Source organism: Nyctibius grandis, chromosome 1 (genome assembly GCF_013368605.1).
Source record: "Nyctibius grandis isolate bNycGra1 chromosome 1, bNycGra1.pri, whole genome shotgun sequence".
Taxonomy (NCBI): Eukaryota; Metazoa; Chordata; class Aves; order Nyctibiiformes; family Nyctibiidae; genus Nyctibius; species Nyctibius grandis.
The window spans coordinates 56,829,672-56,837,142 of NC_090658.1; the positions used below are offsets into that span (position 1 = coordinate 56,829,672).

The 7,471-nt window shown below is 47.9% G+C and overlaps 1 non-coding gene across 1 annotated transcript; it reads right to left on the reverse strand.

The window, feature by feature from the left end:
- Positions 1 to 6,176: 6,176 nt before the first annotated feature.
- On the reverse strand, positions 6,177 to 6,259 carry TRNAL-UAA (transfer RNA leucine (anticodon UAA)). Its single transcript has one exon. It is a non-coding gene; the product is annotated as a tRNA-Leu (tRNA).
- Positions 6,260 to 7,471: the final 1,212 nt, after the last annotated feature.

Consider the following 7,471-nt stretch of genomic DNA (forward strand, 5'->3'; position numbering starts at 1 on the left):
TAGAGAGCCTAAAACATGTAAGAAATTGTCTCCCATTCCTCATTTCTTCACAGAAAAATTCCTATAATGAGATAATCTCAGAGATTAATTTCAGATCCAAGTAACATAAAATTAATTGGTTTGTTTGTTACGTATTAGTTGACAATCAAAGACTGAGGGACACAAGGGGGAAGTGGTGGGAATGTGCAGTACAGCCAGGGCAGGGGAAAGACTGTCTCTGCCTCTTTCAGCAGCAGCGAACTGCTAGACCAGCTGGATCTGTTTCTTGGTATGCACATAAAAAGCAAAAGGTGGGAGTGTGACAGAAAATAGCAAGAGATATAAGACAGGACAAGTGAAACTAAAATACATATGCATGCCAATCATTTCACGTGGATTAGCTGCAAACCAGAACTCATTAATGCAGTCCATATTTCCCACCAGTGATTCCACTCTCATATGAAAAACTTTGCAACACAGGTTGAAAAAGCAAGAGACAGGTGTCACAAATCCACCCAGTCACATGGTCAGAAAGTGATCTCTTGCCAAGAATTGCACGAACCACTTCAGTAAACACTTAAGAATGAGGCAGATTAGGTCTAAAGGAAAGGTCCTGTCGCACTTCCAACCCAGAAAGAAGGTCACAGCTGGGCAGATGGTGAAGGAGAGGCAGCAATCAAGCAAAATGAAGGAATCTGGAAAGTGTATTATTCTCCTCAATAAGAGAGAATATTAGAAAGGAATGTATTTTTATAATTGCACATTTAAGAAGACTATCTTCGGAAGAGTGTGCACATTTTCTATCATCTTCAGACAAACGCTCCTCCCTGGCAGGAAGAAATAATCAATTAATTCAGATAAGCTTAACGCAACCAAAAAAATCTTGGAAAAATGCATGTTAGTGTGCTTTAAGCCCATGCCCTAAGATCCCAGAGATCTTAGCTGCAACATTCTGCATCATGCTGCCTTCATTTTAGGGCATTCAGGGCCCCTCATTTAGGAGGTGCTCTGATGAACCTTGCTGCTGTACTGTAAATTACAACTCTGTCCTTCTTCCAGAGGCTACTGCCACCATAGCAAAGCCAGCACAAGGGAAAATGTTCCCAAACCAGAGGTCATCTAATGCACAGACCAGTCTTTCAACACTTTCAGAAATGTCCTTCGGTAATAATGCTGTGCTGATGTAAAGTGTTACCACCTGCACATATTCCTCCTGATGAGAAGAAATGGCAAAAGGGAATGTGTATCCACAGCCCTTTACTCCGGTGCAAAGCTACTGCCCTTTGCTCTGCCAGTGAAGGGGGCTTTGAGCTAAAACACCAGACACTAACTGGAGCAGCTGAAGGGTAGGCACCTGCTCTCTTCTAATGGCCATGTTAGGCCATCCTAACTCTGGAATAGCAACACTTAGGGCAATACTGGGGGTGATTATGCTTTAAGTGACCACAGCAAGGCATGCAGGGCTCATCCGTCAGTCATAAGAGTAAAGCTACCTTCATCAGCACTTTAAGTAAATTGCAGGGCTTTGCACTGCAGTAAGTGATATGCAGACCCTTGTTCTGTGCTATCAGCGCTGGGGTCAGGATGGCCAAGCTCCCCATACTACCACAGTGCCATTTCCCAGAGCTTGCTGCTTGGATTGAACTCATCTAGCAGAAAATCTCTTCTTTTTCCTCATCAAAACCAAGAAAAATAGTTAAGCAATAAAATGTTGCAAGGATCTGTTTGGGAGTATGTTGCTAATGACACTTGGTTGCTGTGGCTATCAAGTCCAACAGAAATGATTGCAAGAAACTGCAGGTAAGATCAGACGCAGTCAGCAGATGAACAGCCCAGCAGCTGTCAAAAATGAACCTGTATAAAGTCACATGTATAAAGACTGACACAACTGTCTATACTATACAGTGCTAATCTTTGAACAAGCGTCCTGAGAATGATAAGAATCCAGAAAATAAGTCTACCCCTCTTTTTTTACCACACAGGCTCCAAAATGAGAACAATTCAATAACTACCAAGTACTTTACATGCAGTTAATCCCACTAACATAAGAGACTGGTCTTACTTTACAGACTTTAAATTAGTCTGCACTAAGAATCAGAGGGATTATTGATCATCCTACATACAGCATTATACAATAGACCAAGAACTTCACAGCCTTTTTACACCTTTTTCCTCAATATGAGATACTGGTCACTGGGAAAGATGGAAAACCTGTTTAACTGAAGTAACAAATGATATGCTTCCATCACACACTAAAATGAAACTGAAAAATAAAAAGCTGCTCAAAGTTTTTCAAAAGGATTAAACTACACTAAAATATCACCTAAATAATATTTTGCCAATAGGTTGCCTTCTTATTGATTTGAACCCCTTCTGTTTATGAAGTGAGACACAATTTTGAATTAAACTGTGGCTTGCTGTTTTCCTATAAGGCTCCCACCTTGTTCAACACACATCATGCAGTAGTTGCTTGCTAACCAGTTGTTCAATACTTTGCAAGGTCTTCACGGTTCAAAGCGTGGCTCCGTACCTTGCTTATTTCATGTTATTTTCCGAATTCACCGATATTCTACTCATGGGCTTGTCTAACATGACCAGATTACCTAATGTCTATCTGACTTCTTCACAAACAAGAATGAATCTATTTCATAGCAGCCCATTTTGCAGATGGTGTATTTCCATTACTTCAATTTTATACAACGGGAAACTGAGGGATGGAAAGGTTGATGTCAAATATCTCCAATAACTTTGACTGCTCTGAGATATATAATACGAATTTTTTCAGAGACTGCTTAAAATACAGGTGATACATTGATTTCATCTGTGTTTGTGAAAGCTCTGCATTTCTGCAAATCAGACTGAGGTTCTCAAGATGGATATCACAAAATAAGGAACATGAAAACGAGTGATTGCTTATGAAAAGTCTATTTTAACTGACTGCCTCTTCATCAGACAGGAAATATGCAGTGGCAAAAGAAACACCCCTGGTTCATCAGGGTAACATTCAACTGTCTGCATACGAAGCTCTTTCTTTATTCCAGTTTCTATCATTAGTCACTATACTTTTTCCAATGTCTTCAACAAAAGAGGCAAGGATCCTACAGATAATGACCCTTTTAGAAAAACAACTCATCCACAGAATGGAGTCCAATGGAAAGCAGTATTGTTTGAACTAAAGGCCGGACTATAATGAGTGCATGTAAGAATGTCAAATTGCAAAGGCAACCACCAATAATTCACAGAATCACAGAATGCTAGGGATGGGAAAGGACCTCGAAAGACCATCTGGTCCAATCCCCCTGCCGGAGCAGGATTACCTAGACCATATCACACAGGAATGCGTCCAGGCGAGTTTTGAATGTCTCCAGAGAAGGAGACTCCACAACCTCTCTGGGCAGCCTGTTCCAGTGTTCGGTTACCCTCCCTGTAAAGAAGTTTTTCCTCATATTTATGTGGAACCTCCTGTGTTCCAGCTTGCACCCGTTGCCCCTTGTCCTGTCAATGGATGTCACTGAGAAGAGCCTGGCTCCATCCTCATGACACTTGCCCTTTACATATTTATAAACATTAATGACGTCACCCCTTAGTCTCCTCTTCTCCAAGCTAAAATTCATGAGGGCTAACAAGGAAACTATTAAAAATGAACAAAGAAAAATACTCGCTTGATAAAGCAAAAATCTTAAATCAAAATCATGGTCAGCTTCAGAGCTGAAATACATTACACCACCCTGCCACTTCAGCTAAAACAGAAACCAATAACCCCAGCAGACTATCCTTTTCTTTATGGAGAAGTGTAGGAAGGGGTTGGGACATACTTGTTGCCAGTAGATTTTATGAATATTTCTTGGGAGCAGGAAAGGTTAAAAAATCTTCTTTTCCATTCCAGACCTGCATATGCTCTAACAAGCCATTATAAAAAGCAAGGAACACAGTTTCACCAAAGGACTGAGGGAAGTTCTCTGCAAAAGAAATCTCTTAAGGAAAGGGATATGCCTGTAACAAAAGCATTTCTAAACAAGAACTCTAGTTTTCTATATTGCTGTATCATAAAAACTGCTTTTTTTGGGGCGGGGTCAGTGATTACTGTTCTTGTAAAAACTGTGATTATTTTTACTTTTTTTTTTTTTTTCCCCCCTCACAATGCTGAACAGCTGCCACTAATTCAACCTGTAACTGACATAGCTGGGACCAACTTTTCATCCAGATCAGCACTGCATCCACAAAATCTACATGAGCATTTATTGTTCGTACAAACATGCTTGTAAATAAACACATAAGCAGAATTACAAAATTTGTATGCAAAGATGTGGGTTTCCAAGGACAGTAGTTTTTCATTACAACATTCCAGGTAAAACGCACATTCAAACGTGCACCCATTTTTACTAATTTGTACCTTAATGAAGAATAGGAACAAACGTTTACTTAAAACCTTTGAACCTGGCAGTACTGCTTTTTAATGAACAGTTCTAGAAAGTGTGGTATGTTTTGCATTTACAATTTAACTGTGGGAACAGTCAAAAAAGACAATATACGTACTTGCATTTTCTAGAAATTCACCACCAGACCACACTTCTCTCCATAACTCCCTCTTGACTATTATATTTCTGTGTTTATACCATGTCCACATTTGTGATGCCAAAACATCTTATGTAGCATGTAATAAAATTTTGTGTCTGAAACATCTCACCTTCTATTTCATGTTGTATTGAAGGCCCATGAGTTGTTATCCCTCTCTTGAGAGTTTATCCGTTATTCAGTGTGTATCATCACATGATATATTTGGACTGAAAGTTTAGAATCACTTTTCAGCTCAAATTATTAGGAACAGGGTGGCTAAGAATGACTATATTTACCTGTATTAGAATTCGACCAGGATGCTCTGGCAAACACAAGTATTTTAAAATGTGTCAGTCTGAGCTTGATTTGTACTTCCTGCACTTTCAATATACTGGAAGACAATGATACTAACCTGTCAAAAACCAACCAAACAAACAAAACCATGCTGTAGCAAATTAAACATTGCAACATGTACAACTGCTACATCTGTCCTGCTAAATAAAACAAAGCCAGGAGGTTTGTCTGAAAATCCTGCGCACTCATTCCGCTCAACTTTTAGCTGAACCCCTGGCACAGTTTAGGCTACAGCCAGCACATTCCCCCAGAAGCGGGGTTTGCCCTCCCTCCGCCCTCCGGGGTCGGCCAAGGACACCTCAGCAGGCTTGATGCCCGCAGACCTGCTTTACACCCTCGTCCCATACGCTAGCGCCCGCGGTCCTGACCCTCACTTTCACGTGGTAAGAGCACTGTGGCAGGTTGTCATACAGCCTTCAAAGTGCTTGGAACTGAAAAACAAACAAACAAACAAACAAAAAAAGACATTGACACAAAAATACCCAAATTACGCTTTAGAGCAACGAAGTCACCCCCTGGGGTCGAGGAAGACGGAGGGCTAACCAGGGAGGCTAGCCATAGGGCCCCGGGGCGATGCTCCTAACGCCTCACACCACTCTGCACCAGGGCCCTGTGCGATGGGACGCTCACGTATCGCTACACCCGGGGCCGCTCCCCTGTCAGGCGCCACTTCTGTGGAGAACCGGCGTGAACCACACACACGAAAAGCGAAGGGCAGCTTCTCGTCTCGCTGCGGGGAGCGGCGGCACCGACCGCTACCGGGCGCGGGCCTCCACCGGGCTGCGCTTCCCGCGGCTCCGGCCAAGCGCCCGGGGACCCTCAGCCCCAGCTGGGCCGGGAGGGCCCCGCGCCGCGTCACCCCCCGCCCTCGGCCCCGCCGGGCCCCGGTGGCAACACACGCTGCCGTGGCTGTGACACCCGCCGTGGCCACCGAGGCCCAGGCCCGAGCGGCCTGCGAAGGACACGCAAAGAAAAAATATATATATATATAAAAGCTCTTCAACATTTAACTTGTGAAACCAACTTAAAGTTAAAAATACGGTGTCGAAAGCAGCGCCCAGCAGCCCCGCAGCGCTGGCCAGGCAGGGCGGACAGGCCCGCTTCAGCCTGAGCTAGCTCACACCGCCCTCGCCGGCCGCCGCCGCCACGGCGCCAAGCGCCCGGAGACCCGCGCGGCTGCCGGCCGCCGACCCCAGCGCCACTCCCCGCTCCCTGCGGCCGCGCCTCTGCCTGGGCACCGCGCCCGCCCCGGCATCTAAGGGGGCTGTGGAAAAAAAAACGCTACCTACCAGGAGTGGGGTTCGAACCCACGCGGACATACGTCCATTGGATCTTAAGTCCAACGCCTTAACCACTCGGCCATCCTGGTGCACATAGCACGAAGCGCTCCCAACCGCCCCTACATACAAGGCCACGCTCCCGCCCGCCCGCGACCCTCGGGCCGGCGCGGGGCACCCCCTCCCTCGCCTCATCGCTCCCGCCCCCCCCCCGCCTTTATTTCCAGCGCAGGAGGGCGCACAGAGCACAGGGCGACACGAGCGGGCGGCGTCTCTCGGCGGCAGCGGGAGTCGGGCGCGCAGGGCCCGGCGGGGAGCCTTGGCCCGGCCTGCGGCCCGCACCCCTCGCACTCGCCGGGCCGGGTCGCAGCCCGCCCCCGCCGCTCTGCCTCTGGCGGGCGACAGGGCCGGAGCGGAAAAGGGGGGGGGCGCGGGGGAGGTACGCGGGGCGGGCGTGGGCCCGCCCCTGAGAGGAGAGCGCGGGCGGCGGGGACGGGCGGCGCTGGGGGCGCGCTGGGCCAGGCCCCCCGGGGCCGGGGGCGGCGAGGTGCGAGGCCTGCGGGCTGCTGGCCTGCGCCCCACCAAGTGCGGGTTTAGGGGCGGGCGGCGAGCCGAGGAGGGCGGCGGTGCCAGCGTGGTTCATCGGGGGAGTGGGAGAGCTGTGGAGAAGCCGTGCCGATAAGGCTCCGACCGCCAAAAAGTAAAGTAACTCCACTCTCCCCCCGTCCCGGCGATGCTGCCTGGTGAAATATCAGCTGGCTGGGGCTCTTGGGAAAACCGGTATCACATACGGACGTTTTACTTGTTTCTGGCCAGTTGCTACATGGAAGATCTCTTCCCTTGCTAATGGAAGGAAAAAGAAACCAAAAAACTCCAAAGCGATCAGTTATGCTTAATTAGGAGAAAAATATTGCAGAGGAAAGATTTTCTGCCAGTCACGCCTGCATGCCTGGTCCCCAGAAGCGCCTCTCGCGATATCCCCGGTTAGTGCCCGCACTGGGACCGCCCCCTTCTTCCCACATCAGAGGGGAAAGGAAAAGTGCCCCATGGCCGGCCTTCCCCTCGCTGGCTCCCACTCCCACCGCCTTTGCCGTCCGTTTTCCGGAGGAGACGATGGACACCCTCCATCCCACCAAACTGCCACCTTTGAGCCTGCCCCCGAGGGATGAGGCAAATACTCGGTACGGCACAGGCTGGGGATGCTGGACTGAGTCAGCCGCCAGCAGACTGGAGGAGGCACGCAGAGGCCATCTGTCTCTGCCATAAGCAGAACTGGAGCACGTAACTACTCGGTTGTTAGACAC